At 44.8% G+C, this 20,865-nt stretch overlaps 1 protein-coding gene across 1 annotated transcript in view; it reads left to right on the forward strand.

Moving 5' to 3' along the window:
- The first annotated feature begins 12,892 nt into the window (after nt 1-12,892).
- The window catches only part of Sptb (spectrin beta, erythrocytic), a 123,751-nt gene continuing 115,778 nt past the window's right edge, over nt 12,893-20,865 (forward strand). Inside the window, exon 1 of the mRNA XM_040742883.1 lies at nt 12,893-13,111. The gene's annotated coding sequence lies outside the window, so the exon portion shown is untranslated. The remainder of the gene's footprint in view (nt 13,112-20,865) is intronic.

A 20,865-nucleotide genomic window follows, 5' to 3' on the forward strand; every position in this document is an offset into this window, starting at 1 on the left:
GGACAGCCAGGACTGTTTCACAGAGAAGCCCTGTTTGTCGAAAAGCAAACAAAACAAAATAAAAAGATATGTAGGAGTTGAGGGGAAGGCCCAGTCAAGTGCTTGTAAGAATGAGACCTGAGTTCGGCCCTCAGAACCCGTGCAACAATGGCAGGTGTGGTGGCATATGACTGCAATACCAACACCGAAGAAGCAGGGTCCAGCGGATCCTTGGGGGTTCACTGCAGCCAGTCTAATCTAATCAGTGAGCTCCGGGCCCACGAGAGACCTCGCCTTAAAGGAGTAGAGTGCTTTTCCGAGGACCTTACCATCCAAGGCGGTCCTCTGGCCTCCACACTCATGCGTATATTTGTGCACACATTGCACAGAAAAAAGGAGGAAGAGGAGGAAGACGACGAGGAAGAGAAGGCATAGGTAACATTATGGTGTCCCTGAGTGTAAGACTGTGGACTGTGAGGTCATAATCTTCTGGGACAGCAGTTGAAAATGGCTAGCCAGGTGATGGTGGCACACACCTTTAATCCCAACAGTTGGGAGGCACAGACAGGCACATCTCTGAGTTCGAGACCAGCCTGATCTACAAAGCAAGTTCCAGGACAGCCAGGGCTACACAGAGAAACCCTGTCTCAAGAATTGAAAAAAAAATTTTTTTATTTTTCCATTTGAGCACGTACGAGGGTACATGTGCATTCCAAGGCCGGAGGCTACTGATCAGAATCATCCTTGATATATACTCCACCTTGCTCTTTGAGGAAGGCTCTCTCAATAAAACCCAGAACTAGTTGGCTAGTCTTGCTAGTAGTTTGCCACGGCGAGTCTCTGGGGCATCCTCTCTCTACCTGCGGAAGCCGAGAATTACAGGCAGCCCCCCACTACCATTTATGTGGGCTCTGGGTTGGAACTCCCATCCTCATGATTGCGCAAGTGCTTTAACCATTACCCTATCTCTCCAGGACCAATGTTTTTTATTTACTAAAGATTTATTTTGGCTGGGTGGTGGTGGTGCACGCCTTTAGTCCCAGCACTTGAAGGCAGAGGCAGGCAGATCTCTGTGAGTTTGAAACCAGGCTGGGCTACAGAGTGAGTTCCAGGACAGGCTCCAAAGCCATACAGAGAAACCCTGTTTAAAAAAACAAAACAAAAAAAGATTTATTTTTATTTTATTTGTATGAGTGTTTTGCCGGCATGTATGTGAGCATGCTTTATGGGTGTGGTACCTGAGGAAGCCATCAGATCCTCCACATCTGGAGTTATAGTAAAGCAGGAAGTGAGTGGTGAAGCGAACCCATGGAGGTCCTCTACTGGAGCACCCAGGGCTCTTTCCCTGGACCTCTGAACCATCTCTCCATTTCTATTTTCTATTTTATTCTTCCTTTTCAAAGATTTTAGTTATTTATTATGTGTGCAGTGTTCTGCCTGCACACTAGAAGAGGGCACCAGACCTCATTACAGATGGTTGTGAGCCACCATGTGGTTGCTGGAAGTTGAACTCATGCGGTCTGGAAGAGCAGCCCATGCTCTTAACCTCTGAGCCATCTCTCCAGCTCAAACCCTCCCCCCTATTTTTTTAGACATCATCTCTCCAGCTCAAACCCTCCCCCCTATTTTTTTAGACATGGTCTCACTTTGTAGCCCTGCCTGGCCTAGAATTCATTATGTATACCAGGCTACCTCAACCTCAAAGAGATCCCCCTGCTTCTGCCTCCCATTTACTAGGATTAAAGGCATGCACTACCAAGCCTGGCTCACTTTTTTTTTTTAAGATTTATTTATTTATTATGAATACAACATCCTGCCTCCATGTATGTCTGCATGCCAGAAGAGGGCACCACGTGGTTGCTGGGAATTGAACTCAGGACCTCTGGAAGAGCAGTCGGTGCTCTTAACCTCTGAGCCATCTCTCCAGCCCCTGGCTCACTTTTATTTACACTGTAGTACCAGTGTCCTTTTTAAGGCTCTAAGAATAGTATGTGTTAGGGCTGGAGAGATGGCTCAGCAGTTAAGAGCACTGGCTACTCTTCCAGAGGATCCAGGTTTAATTCCCAGTACCCACATGGCAGCTCACAACTGTCTGTAACATCATTTCCAGGGGATTTGACACAAACATACATACAGGCAAAATACCAATGCACACAAAAATAGTATTAAATTATTAAAAAAAACAATGGCACATTCCTGTAATCCAGTGCCTGGCAAGTTGGGGAGGGAGCTTTTGAGTTCAAAACCAGCCTGGACTATATAAAATATGAGACCAAAAACAAACCAACAAACAAAAAATCCATTATGTGCTTGCTAGGCTCTCTTGCTCTCTTCACCATTCAACCTAGTTTATTGAATGCTCTATTTACAGATTTCTGTGCTATTATGATGTTGATACATGTTTACAGCAATGTCAATAAGTTCATTTACAGGCTGTTTTATCAATCAAGAGTTCTTAAGTAGCAAAACAATGTAATTATATGTAAAACTATGTATTGGTGTATAAATATCCCAACACCATCACCACCCCTGCCCAAGGGAGAGAATTCTTGGTGAAGAGTAGTCCTAGCTTTCATCAGGTACCCATGGTGTCTGCCACCCATTCATTTTTCACTTTTTTAGATGGTCTCATAGCCCAAGCTGGCCTTGATCTGATGGCGACCCTACCCCATCCTCCCAAGTCATGTGAGTTCACGGCAGGAGTTCATAAGCACATCTATGGAGCTGTCTGCACTTTTGCTTACTGACTCCTTGGAAAGGAATCTTTCTCTTCCACAACAGAATCAGCCACAGATGGAATCTTCCAAGCTAGTTTCCAATGATCTTTCCAAGTCTTTACCCCCACCCCACTTGTGTCAAGTTTTCCTTTTTGCTGGACAGGATGACATCACACAGCAGCAAAACAAGGGTGTATGAGGGCTAACCCTCTGCCCCTACATCCCTTTCTGCTCTTCGAGGCACCTCTGCAATCAGCACCGAGGACCTCTGCTGATTGCACAGGAGTCTTCAACCCAGGTGCTCAGTGTCCAAATTCTGAAATGAGCCCTTCTTTCTCTCACCAACACTCTGTACCTCCCACAGTTACGAGTCTGCTTTAGGAAGAATGACAGTGCTTCCCGCAGGACACACTTTGGGTCCTGAAGGAGAACTTTAGGGCTGGGGGGTGAGAAGTCTAAATAAACATCTAGCTTATTGGTAGACATCTCCTTTTTGGTTACGTTTCTGCAGACGCTCTCTCCCCCTCTCCCTTGCTGATTATTAATGATTTTTCTGTATCTTCCTATCTTATTCCCTTTGGAGCCAATCCTCCCTGGTGACTTAATTTAGTTAATGTTCTAATTAGTGCGGCTTCCACTCCAGCAGACTTCTACAGCTTTTACATCAGTGCTTTTTCCATATGAAAAACCCCATCAACGAGGCTCTGAATGGCAGGGAAAGGAAGCAGTCATTTAATGCAATTGGCGCTACCTCATTTCCCCCCTGGTCTTTTTGTTTCAGCTCTCTTGGCTATCTATTCTGGAGCTTCCTCAGCAGGTAATTTCATCAGCAAAGAATTAGGGCTGAGCTGTGGCACCAACGCTGATGCCTTAATAGGCTCCTCTTCTAGTAGGTTCCATCGTATCATCACTGCAAATTAAAAAAAATAAAATAAAAGACTCATACCAGGGAAAGCATCATCCAAGGGAAGGAAAATAATATCAGTCTCCCAGTAGCGCTTTGATTTGCTCTGATGTTCTTATTTTTTTCTCGGATCTTCAAAATTTAACTAGGTATGATTGGGGCATCCAGTATAATCTGAATTATAGAATGAAAGAACTAAGTGACCCACTATAGACTATTTGACCTAACATTTTAAAGTAGAGGTTATTTTTGTTTGTTTTGTTTTTCAAGACAGGATTTCTCTGAAGCTTTGGAACCTGTCCTGGAGCTCGCTCAGTAGACCAGGCTGGCCTTGAACTCACAGAGATCCACCTGCCTCTGCCTCCCAAATGCTGGGACTAAAGGGGTGCGCCACCACCACCCGGCTAAAGCAGTGGTTTTTAGCCTGACTGCACACTGGAGCCAGGAAGGGGCTCCCAAACACTTAGTATGTGGGTCTTCCCACCAGAGACTCTGATTTAGCCAGTATGAGATTCAGAACAGGCTGCTGGAGACTTTTAAAAAGCTACTATAGCTGTAGACAGGGTGGGGACCGCCACTCTAAACATCCACAGAGCCAGGCATCAGCCACTGTGAACACGATCATAATACTGTCAAAAGACAGCAGAGGGCAGAGTTGACTTAAATTTATGTAGAGATAAATTGTCCTTGATAGGACATAGCAACTAGTCAATAAAGTATTCTTCACGCTGTACTGGGTAGTTGTCTTTCTGTCACAAATGTTTCATTATGACTAAAGCCAGCTCACTTTCTATATACAAGAATTTACCAGGGAGCCACTGGGTGGCAGCTGATGGGCAAGGTCATTATACATTATAATCACACATGTGAGAGTGCAAGGCAACACTTAAAGATTATGCAGGGATAGTAGGGCAAAGGGTTTATATTGTCACACTGTGATCACTGCAACATTGCTTGTGTTGACTATTAAACTCTCCCGTATTATCTTTCTGTATGCCCACCTATCACTGTTCACCACTATACCAGACACTACGAGCCATAGAGAAGAAACTTAAGACAGAATTTTAGGTGTTAGCACTACATAAGCCAACTGAGAAAGCTGATTCAGGATTTTACTCATAAATAAAAGCTAAAAATTTCCATTAAAAGCCTTTGAGAGGATAGTAAATAAAGATTCTGCCATATAGGCTGTCTTTGACTTATTCTGCCTAGTTTTTTTTTTTTTTTTTTTTTTTTTTTGAGACAGGGTTTCTCTGTATTGTTTTGGAGGCTGTCCTGGAACTCTCTTTGTAGACCAGGCTGGCCTCCGCCTGCCTCTGCCTCCCAAGTGCTGGGATTAAAGGCATGCGTCACCAACGCCCGGCCTCTGCCTAGTTTTTACGTCCTGCCATGATCAGCACTTAGTGCCTAAGACTGACAGAATCTTAGAAATTCTCCTTGTCTGCATAGCTTCTTCTACAAGTGCTTTCTCTAACCATGTAGTGCCGATGACCCCAAAATGAATGAAGGTATTTCTTCAGATACAGAAGGTGTGATACACCTGGTGAAGAGCAAACACCATAGAATGAATAATTTAAGTCAGCCACAGACGCATCTCCAGAGCACACTAGAAGTTTAGCCACACAGAGATCCTCCTACAGGGTGTTGCAACTATGTGTCACAATTCTTGAATGACAACTACAGGAGTGGCTATATTTAACTATGTCCCCAATCTCTCTCTCTCTCTCTCTCTCTCTCTCTCTCTCTCTCTCTCTCTCTCTCTCTCTCTCTCTCTGTCTCTCTTTCTCACCCCCAATCCCCCCACTGTGTGTGTGTGTGTGTGTGTGAATACGCGCAAGTATTTACATGTGCATAGAGGTCAGAAGAGGGTGTTGAAAACATTACAACTGTTCTTAGAGGTACACGTGACCTGTGGTACATGGGTGCTGGGATCCAAACTCTGGTCCTCACGACGGAGCAACAAATATTCTTAACCACTGAGGCATCTCTCCAGCTCCCACTTGGAGCCCTTTTTAAAAAGTTAGTAACATACCATGACACTTCCTTTTTTTAGTGATTATAAAACTACACCCCTCGCTTAAATTAACACTGCTTTGTGTGTGTACATGTACCGTAATTGGTTTTAAAAGGGAACTTGTGTAGACCAATTAAATTTAGTAGAGTGCATCGGTGCATAACAAAACAAAATTGATCCACAAGTCAGGCATCTCTAAGGACCAGAGTAGGTTCTGAGAATCCAGTCAACACTATTACCCAGAAGTACAGGGGAAAAAACGCAATCGAGGCATAGAAAACAACTTACCAGCTACAGCTTAGTCACTCAGCCAGCCAATTGCTTAGTTTAACTAATTTATTCTTTACAACCAGCCAAAGCTGTTTTGCTGTGATCCAACTCTACATTGGTTAGAATGCTGGGCTCTGTACAAGTATCCACTTCAAGGTTAATAGACTCCCACATATTGAATTTAACATAATTGTAAACCAATTTTGATCTCATTTTTTCCCATTTTGATCTCAAAATTTCATTTTGAAGAATATTGACATTGCTTATATATACTTTTTCATTATTATCAACAATTTCACTGATAAACAGTTCATATATTCTTAGTATACATGTAAAATATTGAAAGCTCGATCAAGCTGGGACAGTCCTCAGAGTCTAGGGAATTCAATGTCATGATTTTGTGGCTGGGAAATTTAGGCATCAAGAGCTTAAGGGGGCCGGGCGTTGGTGGCGCACGCCTTTAATCCCAGCACTCGGGAGGCAGAAGCAGGTGGATCTCTGTGAGTTCGAGACCAGCCTGGACTACCAAGTTAGTTCCAGGACAGCCTCCAAAGCCACAGAGAAACCCTGTCTCGAAAAACCAAAAAAAAAAAAAAAAAAAAAAAAAAGAGCTTAAGGGGAGGCGGGGCCTTTTGAGTCTTTTGAGGCTGCTCTGATACTGACCATGAAATACTATTAAATGGTAAGTTTAAATTGCTGAGTTTTCTTTCTTATTCCTAAACCTAAAGGCTAAACTTTAAAAGCTAACTCCTTCCAAAGGTCATTTGCCTCTGAAGGTTTGTTTTTATTTATGGAATAAAGTATTGTAGTCTTTGGGATGCAGGCAGGAGATGTCCCAGGCACCTCAAGTCCTGTGAGGCAAACATCTGCTTATTTCTGGCAGTACTTGGTGGAGGCGAAGGGCAGTCAGGAAGACAGGCCAGTAGCTGGGTCAGTGGTGGAATACCAATGCTTATTTACAGCTCAAAGACCTTCCGAGAGAAGGGTCACAGCTCTCAATTGGTTTGTCTGGAAGGTGTGGTGCTGGGAGTTGAATGACACATTTGGACAATTTCAGTGGTGGTGGGAAGAGTTGTTACTGTGCACATGCTTATAGATGGAAGTTTCTGTCCCACATGGTCCCACAGCCCCTTAGTCCCAAATAAATATACAGAGGCTTATATTAATTATAAAATGTTTGGCCGATGACTCAGGCTTCTTATTGGCTAGCGCTCTTTCTTAGTTATTAACCAATTTCTAATAAACAATGTATTGCCACAAGGCTGTGGCTTACCCATAATGCTCCAGCATGTTACTCCTTTGGTGGCTACATAGTATCTCCCTGGCAGCTCACTCTCTCCCTAAAATTCTCCTAGTCTTGTAGCCCTGCCTATGCTTCCTGCCTGGCTACTGGCCAATCAGCATTTTTCATCAACCAATAAGAGAAATATGTATTCACAGCATACAGAAGGACATCCCCATCACATGCTCAGCTTAATTTGGGGCTAAATTCTTGAAGTAGCCTTTGACTTCAAGTAGGAGACTATAATAGGGAGCCGCTGAATAAAGTATCACGAGAACCTGTTAATTTAAGACTCTAAGTCACATGTGACACAACATCTATAAATCTTAGCAAGTCGGGAGCTGAGGCAGGAGGAATGCTGTGAGTTCCAGGGCAGCCTCAATGACAGAGTGAAACTTATCTCAAAAAAAAAAAAAAAGTGAATAACTAATAAGCATGAGATTTGGAGTTCATGTTGTCTTTGGGAACTTACTTAAACTCTAAGATTCTTGACCCGAATATGAAGATAATAATAGCAATTTATTTATGAAGTCAAATATATTGATAGAGCTGGGCAGTGGTGGCGCACACATTTAATCCCAGCACTGGAGAGGCAGAAGCAGGCGGATCTCTGTGAGTTCACAGCCAGACTGGTTGACAAAGCTACAAAGAGAAATCCTGAGTCAAAAAATAAAAAAAATTTTTTGACAGAAAGAATTATAATTTTTAAAAAATATATATTTTTTTTGGTTTTTCGAGGCAGGGTTTCTCTGTATTGTTTTGGAGGCTTTCCTGGAACTCGCTTTGTAGACCAGGATGGCCTCGAACTCACAGAGATCTGCCTGACTCTGCCTCCCGAGTGCTGGGATTAAAGGCGTGTGCCACCAACGCCTGGCTTTAAAAATATATTTTAAAGGAATTTTATTTTATTTTTATTTTATTTGCATTGGTGTTTTGCCATTGGTGTCAGGACCTCTGGAACTGGAGTTACAGACAGTTGTGAGCTGTCACGTGGGTTCTGGCAATTGAACCCAGGTCCTCTGGAAAAGCAGCCATCTCTTCAGCCTGAAAATGATAACTTTTTAAAAACAGAACTTGCTGTCAAGGTGGCAGCATACACCTTTAATTTCAGAAGTAGAGAGAGAGAAGCAGGCAGATCTCTATGAGTTCAAGGCCATGCTGGTCTACAGAGAGAGTTCCAGGACAGCCAGGGCTAAACAGAGAAAGACTGTCTTTAAAAAGCAGAGAAAAGAAAATAGAACTTGCCAACGATGTGTGTGTGTGTGTGTGTGTGTGTGTGTGTGTGTGTGTGTGTGTGTGTGTGTAATCAGGAGTTCTGTGGCAAGAACCAATTATATCCTGTATTTATTCTATAAAATGCATCATATTTAAGCTGAATTATAGTTTCTTATAGACTTCAAAACATTGAGACTGAGCAGCTGTAGAAATAACCCACAGAACAGAAAGTGAAATTAATTTGCAGAGGTAATGGAGCTTTTTATGGCCGATTCTTTCCAAACTTTATGGAAATTTCCCCAAAGGTCTTGGTTAATATTATGAAAAAAAACTGTGAATTTGGTAACTGCTTACTTGCAAACAAAACAATTAACAAGACCATTTATGTTGGCAACAATTATCACATATACAGAAAATTGTTTAATCAGTTGAATTGTTAGAACAGTAGGGTAACTATCATTCTTTATTATAAACTCAATTGCAATTTCTTTTCTTTTCTTTTTCTTTTCTTTTCTTTTTTTTTGGTTTTACAAGACAGGGTTTCTCCGTATTGTTTTGGAGGCTGTCGGTCCAGCCTGGCTTCGACAAAGCCAACTTTTAAATTATAAATTTTCCCTGTGGTCCGAGTTCCTGTCTGATGAATATTAATAAAGGATGAAAACATAGGTTTGGGGCTCTCCTGATTATCCACATACAGACTATCTACTCTGTGGAATAAGCAAGGTAGTCAGTGTCAAAGCATTAGCTCAATCCTTACATTTTGATCTCTGTTCCTGTGGCCTTGATCTTGCGTCCTCAAGATCTAGGCACGTTGGAGCGTGGGGACTGGAATGGGTGACTATCGGAGCGCTGTGACTGAAGATGGCCCTGAAAACGCAGAGCGATAAGAGACAAAGGCCGCGTGAACCATTGGTGTTTGTTGTACCTATCCATGAGACACGGGAAGAGACCCATAGTGAGCTGGATAGTAGTAAGGAACACCAGGATGCTTCAATTAACTAACTCCTGTTCTGGCTCACAGAGAGCAAGTTAGGAGTCGATGTGGTGGAGGAGCTGGTAAAATTCAGCCACAGTATTATCAATTACATTTCAGAGAATGTGAGTTACTTTAAGTAACCTTATTTGACAAAAAGGGAATCTCATTTTAAAAAATGATACAAAGTATATAGTATATATAAGCAGGGTGTGTGTGTGTGTGTGTGTGTGTGTGTGGTGGGGGAGGGGCTTTTAATTACTTCTATGGTTGGTCTCCAAGACTGCAGCCTCTTTTAGTTTCTTGATTTGTTCATTTATTCACTCATCATATCTTTACTAAGCTTCTCTCGTGCGTCATGTACCACACTAAGTGCTTAGAACTATATCGTGAAAGTAATAAGGGCTTGATCTGATTTCCTTCTTAAAGTAGAATTTGTCTGCTGTATGGAGAAACTGAAGGAGAATGACATGGGAGAGCATTTAGGCGACCACACAGACAACTAGGAATTCTGATGGAGGCTCCTGAAGGCAAAGGCTTGACCCCCAGTCCACAGCACCTCTTGATTCTCAATGGTTTACCTTTCTAATTAGCCTTACTGCTTCTTTGTCTTTGCAAGCTGTGGAGGATATGGTGCCTCAGGTAATTCATCCCAGACACGGAAGGAAAAATTCAGCTTACTTTCCTGAAATGTAGCTCAGTTACAGTACATGTTAGAATCATGAGTTCTTCATGCCTTCATTATTGTTATTAAGTATTGATCAGGTTTGGCTTTATATTTGTTTTTGAGTTCCTTTCTAATGTAACTGTTCATGTTTAATTCGAAATGGTTTATTTAAATAGCTTTGTTTTGTGATTCAATAAAAAAGGACTATTTGGGCAGCACAAATTAGTCTTAAAAGGGTTGCGGGGAGGACCTGAAATTGGGTGAGGAGGGAAAAGGGATGGATCTGAGAAGAGCTACGGAAGGGGATGGATAGGATTATGATCCAAACATATTGTAAGAAACTCCCAAAGAACTCAGAGAGAAAGAGAGAGAGAGAGAGGCTATGAATGATGATGAGAATAGTGGAAGTTTCCCTGTAGTTGATACCCCTAGTGTCTTACTTACATCCTCTTAGTCTCACCTATTGTGTTCAGCTAGAGCTGGGTACGCAGTCTCTGAGGCTCCCTCCCACTCCTTGGCTGACAGCTTCTACTATAGCCTTAAGTGTAGGCTTCCTCTTCTGGTCCCAGAACTCTTCCAAAGCTCTAGATTAACTAGGAAGCTTGGAAGGAGGTACAAGGTGTCAACACGGGCAGGGACAGTCCCTTGTCCAAAAGATGAGCATCCATCTGTATCTCTGTATCTTAAAGGTTCGCTGTAATCATGACCTTGATAGTGAACTGGTCAGTGTCCCCCCCCCATCCCTTATTGGGCAATGCTCTTTCTCTCTGCACCTCTAAACTCCCTCTCTCACTGGGTTCTGATTTATCATTTCACTGTAACTCTATTAGCTGGGATGCATTTTGGGATGTTAGGATAACAGGATCTGCAGAAAATGAGGTTGTATTGAATTATTTATCATTCAGCTAAAGTGGAGATAGGCACTGTAGACGAGCTGCTTTGTAAAATCTTGGGGGTAATCTGCCTGCTGCTTTGGAGCTTTCATGATACTATTTTTTTTCTTGTGGTTGAAAATTATAAATTTGAATGCTCCAAAGGAAAATATGTGTACAACCCTTTAGTTCTGAGCCACAAACCTATAGCTAAGAATTATCTGTTTCCTGTAATATACAATTATGTAGCAGCAAAACTGCAATTCTGGGATTCATGAATTTATTTAATAAGTTTAGTCACACAAGGTTTAAAAATATAAATATATAACTTTCCCTTTCTTCTTTCAAAAATAGATCAAGGATTTTTACTTGTGATACGTAAGTCTCAGCTTTTGAAGTTGGCCTGTATTTGCTGTTGCTGATTTTTGGCAGAATTTGATTCTTAAATAGTCAGTTTTTAACTCAATAACAAGCAAAGCAAATTATTTGGGATGCTGTGAAGCCCCAGGGCCTTTGGAGTGTTAAACATGGGCTTTACTGAAAAGCTACAGTCCCAGCTCCCTACATAGGATTCTAGAATTCATCCAACTGTGGGGAAGGGGGAGGGAAATCGCTGCTAACCTCTAGGATGACCAGGGTCATTGTGTCACCTTCCTTGTAAGATTAATGCCGTTAGGGAAGTCGGTTTGTAAGAAGGACTCAGGCAAAAGGGAGTGGAGAGTCCTGTGGCTTTGTAATACCTGTGGATTTTGTCTTATTTGGCATTTCCTAATGTCCAAAAAAGTGTGACTGCAGCAGTTACTTAGACATCTTTTGCGTACTTTTAATACACAAACTAAGCTTGAACATCTGGCAACTGAACACCCTTTGCTGATGAATCCTAGAAAACAACATAATTATACGCCCAAGCAAACAAGTCGAGAGTAGGGCTGTTTCTTCTTAAGAATTCCTGGGAGCATCAAAGTTAAAACTCCCTTCTGCATCTATGCTCTTTTTAATCGCTGTTGCTGTCTCCGTTACACCTGCGATTACCTGGGTTGATGGTCCGTGAGAGATCATCTCAGGCACAGTGTGTGGAGAAAAAAACAAAAGCGGAAAAAAATGACGAAAGGCACAGCAAGGAGCGCAGCAAGCCTTACAGAGCAATGACCTTGTATTGTTGAGAAGTCAAGGAAACAGCTGCCCTGCAAGCCGCCCATGTTCGTCTGTGTCACTCTCCCTAGTCTCTTACGGTTCCTCCTTGGCACCCTTGCTTCTGGCCTACTGTACCCCACCCACTCCACCAAAGCTTGCAGTTAGAAAGCCGGGTCCTACCCAGAGACCCGGGTTCACAGGAAGGTGCAGGTGGGCCCGCTTGCCTGTTGATTATTGCCCCCCCCCCGCCTCCCCGCGCAATGTGCGACTGCAGGCCACCAACCCGCATAGCTTGGTTCTCGCGGACACTACTAGGCTTGAGAGCTGGAACCGCGGCCTCAAGCCCGCAGGCTGGGGGCGGGGGCCTCGGCCCAGTGCCCACCCCCTGCGCTCCCAGCGTCTGCTCCTACTACCAGCGGGTAGTAGCCGGCCGGGAGCGCGCTTTCTAACGTAACCAGCCCACGGGAACAATCTGTCCCTTCCGACCTCAGGAGGGGCGCAACAGCTCGGGAGTCCTCTTCATCCACCCCATGGCCTAAACGGGTCTTTAGGTGTATTTTCAAAACCAGATCGTAGGCTGCAGGGACGCAGGGCGGGAAAGGCAGGGAGGACTCCTTTTCGCCGCCAGGCTTGGAGCTCCGGGCACACGAATTAGGCCCGAGCTGCAGGGTCGAGCTCTTTTCCCTAGGCTAGGGGCTCGGGGTGTGCGGGATCAGGGGAGGTGAGCGAGGATTGGGGCGCCCCTGGTCCAGGCGGCGGCGGCGCTAGCGGCTGGGCAGGTGCCCCCGGGCGCGCAGGCTGATTGGCAGGTGCAGGAGTGGGTGGGGAAGGCGGGCCTGGCGCTGCGGGAGGCTGCGGCCCCGCCTCCCCGCCCCCGCCGCGGGACTATCTGGTCCCGGCAGCAGCGATGTCCCCCGGCAGGAATGTCCCTCCTCAGATAATGTTATTTATATCTCTGGGCGGGTCCGCGGCTCCGCAGCACCAGGCGCCCGGCGGCCACTGTGCCAGGAGCCCCGTGCTGCCCTCCTCCCCCTGCGCCGCCGCCCCCGGGCTCGGGGTGGCCGCCGCTTCAGCCCCAGCGCAGGTGAGTCCCCGAGGGCCGCGCGGCGGGAGGGAGCTGGGTGCCCCGGAGCCAGCGCAGGGGAGCACGGGGCCCAGGGGGCGGGTGATGCGCCGGCCCTGTGGGGGCCTGGCCCCGGGTGCCAAGCGTGGAGCGGGAGGGGTGCGGAGCCCGGGAGGCCCTGGTGGCTGCGGCAGTCATCACCCCGGGACGCGGGAACCCGCGTGGGCTTCGCAGGCGCTGGGCGAGGGGGCGCTAGCTCGGGGAAGTCGGCTAGTAGAGTGTTGCCCCGGGGCGCTAGGAGTGGTTTTGGGGGTGTGTGTGTGTTCTCGGCCGCTTCCCCCAGGACCCTCGCCTGTGAACAAATCGGGGGGGGGGGTTCCTGTCTATCACCAGTCCGACGACTGCCCGCGCCTGTGCCTCCGGTTGCCTGGCTTCTCAACCCCCGGGCGTGTCGGATCCTCTTCTGGAACTTGGCTAGTTCCCTCCTGGCTGCCCAGCGCCAGGGCTGGGAGGACAGTTCAGGGCAGCAGAGGGGGCCGGGCCTCCGAATACCGGGCAGGACGTGCAGAGTGGCACTGTGTAGACCGAGAAGAGAGGATCGAGTATCCCAGAACTATACTTCAAGGACCCCCCCCCCATCCCATTCCCTTTGAGTTCCTGTTCTCCAAGCGTCTACTGCCCACTCTACTCGTACCCTTCGTGCCAGTTCCAACTACTTGGTCCGAAGAAATAGCAGAAAGTGGAAGAAATAAGAGCTCTAACACAATCCTCAAGTCCCACCAACTTACCCAGACTTCCCAGAGGGGAAATAGCTGCGAGGTTTGAGTACAGTTTCCGTGACAACAAGCCTTAGGTAGGGCCTTGATTTATAGCCTATTAATATCCAAACCACTGTTTTCAGTGAGCAATTAGAGGTGCTAGGAGTTAATAACACCCTTAACTCACTGAAGGAAAATGGAGAGAAGCCACTGTTTTAGATGCATCCGGCGCGGTGGGATGGGATTATATAGTGACGGTCTCTTTTACAGAGAACTTCAGTGGGGAGAGGATATAGCTGTCACCTCCACGCTAGGAGGCAGCCACGCAAAACCCCTGCCTGTGGCAATCAGGATGTATATAGTTCAGTTTCCAAGGGAGGTGATTCAGACAACTCCAGAATGAGAGGAGCCTTCAGAAAAAAAAAAAAAAAAAAAAAAAAGAGGCACATCATGTAAGCTGTTCTCTTAGGCTAGCTACCCTTAGCTTCACAGATCGCTCAGAATTTTATTCGAGAGTTCTCTTTTTAACTGCTCTATGACTGTGACCTAGGGTAGTCATTTCCTATTCTGGGATCAGACTTACATGCTTTTCCCATGAGCCCTGGGAAACTCTTTCGAGTGCAAAACGTTGCTTAATATATGTGTTGAATGCTCAGCACCCCCAGAGGCTTGGGAACTAGCTAACAAAACGAATAGAAAACTCAGAACAGAGAACAGCCCACCGACCTTGAAATGAACTGACTCAAAAGACCGGCCATTTGTACAAAGTGTTATCAGTTCTAGTGCTGAGTAAAACACAGTTGAAAGGAGAGCACCCCTTTGCTCTTGAGCCTCGCTGTATCAGTGACCCAGTCCTGTTAATCTTGAGTTCTCGGAAGACATAGAGTCCACTCCTGGAATTGAAAGCACCCAAAAACTCCCAGGCATTCAGGCTGGGCCTTGCAGCACAGGCGTATCAAGTTTTCCCGAGTGACTTGCCTAGTGGAGAGCTAGGATACCACCTTTTGCTCCGGTCATTGCTTCTTCCAAGTGTTGTGAAGGTGTCGGGTGGTAGAAGCAACACCTGTTGGATTGTTAGCTAGGGAGTACAGGCATAACTGGAGGCTGACTCCCACACGCAGTCACATTTGAAAAATAAACATGGCTATTTCAGGCAAACTAGGTGTGAGGGAAAGCTTTGAACTAAAGTCAGTCTGCCACAGTTATGGAAAATAGTAGGTTTTTGGTAAATAGAAAGAGTAATAGCTTTCATTTTGCCGGTCTTTTATGTACTTGTGGCTGGCCGGTAATGGAGTTTCCATTAGTGTTTTTTAGACTGAATAAGAGAAAGAATGACCAGAGATTTCCTTATATCGTTGTATTAATTGTCAGCTCTGCGAGGTCACTCATATTATCCTGGTTTAGAAAGTGAAGAGACGGGGCTGGTGGGATGGTTCAGTGGGTAAAGGTCCTTGCTGTACGAGCCTTGTGATGGACTCCACAGAGTTAGCCTCAGACTTCCACAAGTGTCCATGAAAACGTGCACACATACCATAATAGTACATTTTTTAAAGTGAGGAAGTAGGTTCAGGGAATTAAATAATTTGTTTGCATCACATAGGTATTGAGAGATGAGGTGAGTCCAGGATTCAGGCTCCACTGCTTGCTCTGTGTCTTTTTAAGATTAGACACTCGGCAGGGGGTGTGGAATAGCTTGGGGAGATTTGCTGTAGCGTCCAAGTGTCAAACTCTTCACTCCTTGTGCTTATATCGGAGAATTTTAAAATATATTACCTCAAGGCAGTATTGAGCATTCATCTGCTCAAAAGTTTTTTGGCCTGGCCTATTACTTTCAGGTCATTGTTTCAAGGACAGAACTATAAATTTGGCAATAGTAAGAAACAGATTAAAAAAAGAAAAACCAAAGCAAAACAGATTTTCCTTCCAGTCCTGGAAGTGGCCAGAAGGGCTTGATGATGCACAGGAACAGTGTGACAGGACAGAGGATGACTATAAAAAATTCATGAGGCACAGGATTGGGGCTGGAAGGGACCTTGGAGGTCACTGAATGTAGCCTTCTGTTTATGTGATTACTTGCTTAAAGCTGAGACTTAGCTGCAATTTACCTCGTCATTGATATTACTTCCTTACTTTTTGTCATTCTCATCCATTTCTTCCCTGTAGTTTTTTTTTTCTCTCCCATGGCAAATGAGGTTTGTTTCCTGCAGTTCTGTCCATTCAAACCACTGAGGTTTTCATTCCTTAGGGGAAGATGAGCAGGAACCAGCTTTAATATCCAAGACTTACAGCTTAGTAAATTCAAAACCAGGAAAGAAAATGGAAAAGTACTAGGATTGGAAAAGGAGAGTATATTTGTGATCATTAAGTGCTAATCTGTTCTCTAAATTTCTCCATTGCTTGTTAACTATGTAGATGTATGTATATTATATATATATATATCCCACAGAAAGTTATGCACATTACATAACCTACAGACAGTACACATCTCAAGGCAAATATTATGTAGCATTTATGGAGGGTGAGAAAGAACTATGGGGATTGTCGGGTCCCTGTTTGGGTAATTTTGTTAGTTTGTTAAAAATTTTTGTTTTGCATGCATATGCCTATTTTAAATGTATACATGTGTACCACACGTGTGCCTGGTACTGTAGGGGCCCAGAAGAGAGCTTTGGATCCCCTGGAACTGGAGTTACAGAGGATTGTGAGTCTATTTGTGGGTGCTGGGAACAGAACCTGTGCCCTTCAGAAGAGCTGTACACACTCTTAACTGCTGGGTCATCTCTCCAGTCCCCAGATACTTATTTTAATCTAACCTAATAACTAAATCACTCTTGAAGAATATTGTTTCAAAATCAAATACTCTGTCCAAAATCATACTCTACCCAAGACATGAAAAGGCAGAGAACATGTCCAGTGGGGAGTGGGAAGTAATATCAAATACATTTGTTCTTTGTCTGATGCTTTCTTCATCACCCCTAACCTTCAGATTTTTTCTCCTTTCTTTCTTTTAAATTTAAATTATAAACAAGCTTGTTTTACATGTCAATCCCAGTTCCTTCTCTCCCCTCTCCTCTGCCCCCCAACACCCTATCCCATTCCCTTTCTGCTCCCCAGGGAGGGTGAGTCCTTCCATGGGGGATCTTCAAAGTCTGTCATATCATTTGGAGAAGGGCCTAGACCCTCTAGGCTGAGAGAGTATCCCTCTATGTGGAGTGGGCTCCCAAAGTCCATTCCTGTGCTAGGGATAAATACTGATCCACTACCAGAGGCTCCCATAGATTGCCCAGACCTCCAAACTGACATCCATGTTCAAGGGGTCTGGATCAGTCCTATGCTGGTTTTTCAGTTATTAGTCTGGGGTTCATGAGCTTCCCCTTGTTCAGGTCAGCTGTTTCTGTGGGTTTCTCCAGCCTGGTCTTGGACCCTTTGTTTATCACTCCTCCCTCTCTACAACTGGATTCCAGAGTTCAGTTCAGTGTTTAGCTGTGGGTGTCTGCTTCTGCTTCCATCAGCTACTGGATGAAGACTCTAGGATGGCATATAAGATAATCATCAATCTGATTATCAGGGAAGGGCATTTAAGATAGCCTCTCCACTATTGCATAGATTGTTAGTTGGGGTCTTCCTTATAGATCTCTGGACATTTCCATAGTGCCAGATTTTTCTCTAAATCTCTAGTGGCTCCCTCTATTATGGTATCTCTTTTCTTGTTCTCCTCTATTCTTCCCCTGACTCAATCTTCCTGCTCCCTCATGTCCTCCTCTCCCCTCCTCTTCTCCCCTTCTCTTTCTCTTAACTCCCTCTTCCCTCCCCCCCCATGCTCCCAATTAGCTCAGGAGATCTTGTCCCTTTCCCCTTCTCTGGGGGACCATGTATGTCTTTCTTAGGGTCCTCGTTGTTTCCTAGCTTCTCTGGTGGTGTGGATTGTACTACCTTCAGATTAACACTTATCAATTAAGTTGGGAGCATCGGGAATGAAAATAGCTGTTATGTGGGCTGATGAGACATTTGATTTTATAATGATGGTTGGCAGGGAAGTCCATGGATACTGGACTCTGAAGCCACGCAGGCAGATGAGGTAAGACAAAAATACGGACAAGGATGCTTGCGTATGGGTGTTCTGTCTATAGAGTAGTTTGGACTTTTGGTCTTTATGGGCAGATGGCTTTGGTTACTCTATTGTAGGGAAGGGGCCTGGGAGCAAGAGTACCTGTGTTGGTTGTTCTGAACACTAGATCATAACTCTGCTTTGTTGGCGTTGTCAGACACATGCCTCTCCCCTGACAGCCCCAGGACTCTTAACTTGGAAGGTGGAGTTGGAGATCAAAGGCGAATGTAGGAAGCAGTCAGGGGACTCCACTGCCAGAGCTGGCTCCTCTCACTGAAGAGTCAACTCCCGGTGGTAAATATTTAGAAAATGTCATAGCACGTTTCCTTTTGTCGCTCTGCTTAGTTCTTCATTCGCAGCCGAGCAGTCTGAGTTCTTCCATTTGCAGCCAGCCTTAGCTGAGCAGCAAATCACCAGGGGATCACTAGCCTTGCAGCTAGCTCGCTCGCTCCATTTGAAGGCTGAAGCACAGACACACAGAATGCTTTCTTGGTGAATTGATTGGCTGGCTTCTGCCATCCCCAGACCACCTCTCATCTTGTTCTTTCCTTCTGGTTGCAGGAAATATTACAAAGCTGTCTTCTTGCTACCTCAGCAAGGCCCTCCCAGGCTTTGCTCTAATGCTTTACTTCCATTATATCGGTGCAGACCTGGCTGAGGGTATAATTAAAGGGCAATTAAAACTCAGACATATATCATGTTAACAGTGGGGCAAAAGCAGGTTCCCTTTCTTTCATTTGAATGCTGTAAATTTAGTAAATGAGTAGGAACAGGGCTAGGAAAAAAAAAGACTTTTCAGTGAATTGGCCTGGGATCCTGCAGGATATTTATGAAAAGAGGAACAGGGCACCTTGACAGTCAAAGAACAATAATTGCTTTGAATTATAGTCAATTCTGAAGTTTTCACTATTGTGAACGAAGCAGAAACTTGGATAGTCTTGAAAATGAGTAAGTTGAAAATCTTTTCTGTTTGTACCAGACATAAGTATGGGCGTGTCTCCTGTAAGGATTCATAGCATTTCAGATGAATGGAAGTGCATTTAAAGTCTTAACTTAGGAGGATGGGAAAGAGGTCTGGATCCTCATCCTGTCCCCACGTTCAGCTCTTGACCCATGGGAGTGGTGAATCTTGTCTTCCAGCATTTTCCTCAGGGGCACAAAGACAAGACCTTTCCTAACCCTGAGTCAGAAGTCACGGGAAGTTCACTGGAAAGGCCTGAGAAAGCAATTGAGATATATTAAAGGAGAGCAAACGTAGGGCAGGTACCATGCACCTCACACTGGTTTATGCTCAAGGACACAGACAAGGGCAGATGGAGACCCACTCACTACTCCTAGGAGGCAGAACTGAGAACAAAAGATGACACATTAGCCTGCTTGGGGAAAAATGGTGTTCCCAGGCAAAGGCATGGCAGGAAGATCTGACTCAGGTTGTGGTGTTCAGGAAGGCTTTAAAATGAGGCAGGTGGATCTCTGTGAGTTCAAGGGCAGCCTGGTCTACAGAGTGAGTGCCAGGACAGCCAGGGTTGTTATACACAGAGAAACCCTGTCTCAAAAAGACCAAACCACAACACCAAAAACCGTCAAGGGCTATAGGAGAAGGGAGGCTGGGAAGAGCATGGTGCAGGGTTGTATTATGTGGGGTCACACAGGTGGGTAGTAGAGCATAATTACATTCCAGAATGAGTAGTTCCATGTGGCTGGAGTGTGACCACACAATGAAGATGGTTTAGGGTCAGTTTGTTGAAGAACTTCAGAAGTTCACGTTGAAATCAGTGTTTGTTTTTAACTGGAGATGTGTGTCAGAGGGACCTGACCAGGTCCTTGTTTGGACAAAGGTCTTTAACAGTGGGAAGAGAAAGTGAATTAGAGTCGGGTACACGGTGCACTTACCCTAAATCAAGGGAGTGAGCACCCAGACAGTGTTTGGTTCCTTTAGTTTTTAGGATATCACTTCATTTTATCTTACAATGACCACACAAGAAGATTTCATTATGCTTCCTTTAGAGTTGGGGAACTGAATTAGAAATTCCCGAGTGGTTGACAGCTGAACCTATCTATCGCCATTTCCTGGTTCCATTGCTAGAGCCTTGTCTAGGTTCCCTCCACAGGAGACCTGAATATTCTGGACCTTTTGGCCAAGGGTTGTAAGGAGCATTCTTCCCACCAGCCTGGTCCCAGAGCTGCATTAGTCTCAAATGAACACTCAGGACGCTATATTAATTATGAAGCTTTTGGCCATTTGCTATGGTTTCTTATTTGCTAGCTCTGACTTAATTATTAACCCATGACTGCTATTTGAGTATTTATACGTGGTCTTCTCTTACTAGAGAAAGGGTCCAGATGTCTTACTCCTCTGGCGTCCTTCATGCGGACTGACTGTGCCTACATTTCCCAGAATCTTCCACCTCTCCTACTCCTACCTATCTTGCTTCCCTATTGGCCAAGAGTGCTTTATTTATCAACCAATAAGACAAACATATACACAGAAGAACTTCCCTCATCAAAGGGTAGTTGCTTTCTTCCTTCAACAGAACTTCCCATCTGAGTTTATTGGTTTTGGAGAGAGGCATAGAGAAACTGGTAGCAGTATTTACACTCTAACACACCCACAAAACCTCAAGAACGACCCTACAGAATATACTGTAATGATGGGGCTAAGCACGGATTAATGGATTACCAGCAGATACCACAGATAATAAAATGTTTGTCAATGCTTTGGCTTTTCCAATCTCTTATCCCAAGTTTGCTATGCATCTTTATACTTCTGCCTCGTTTGGGACCTCAAACAGTTCTTGTTTTTCCCAGCTGTGTCAGCTGCTTTTGTCTTGTCCTCCCCCAATGTCCAAAAAAATATTTAGCGAGTTCTCATTTACTTACCAAACATATTCTAGGCTCAGGGTACAAAA

The sequence above is a fragment of the Mesocricetus auratus genome, unplaced genomic scaffold (genome assembly GCF_017639785.1).
Source record: "Mesocricetus auratus isolate SY011 unplaced genomic scaffold, BCM_Maur_2.0 Super-Scaffold_15014, whole genome shotgun sequence".
Taxonomy (NCBI): Eukaryota; Metazoa; Chordata; class Mammalia; order Rodentia; family Cricetidae; genus Mesocricetus; species Mesocricetus auratus.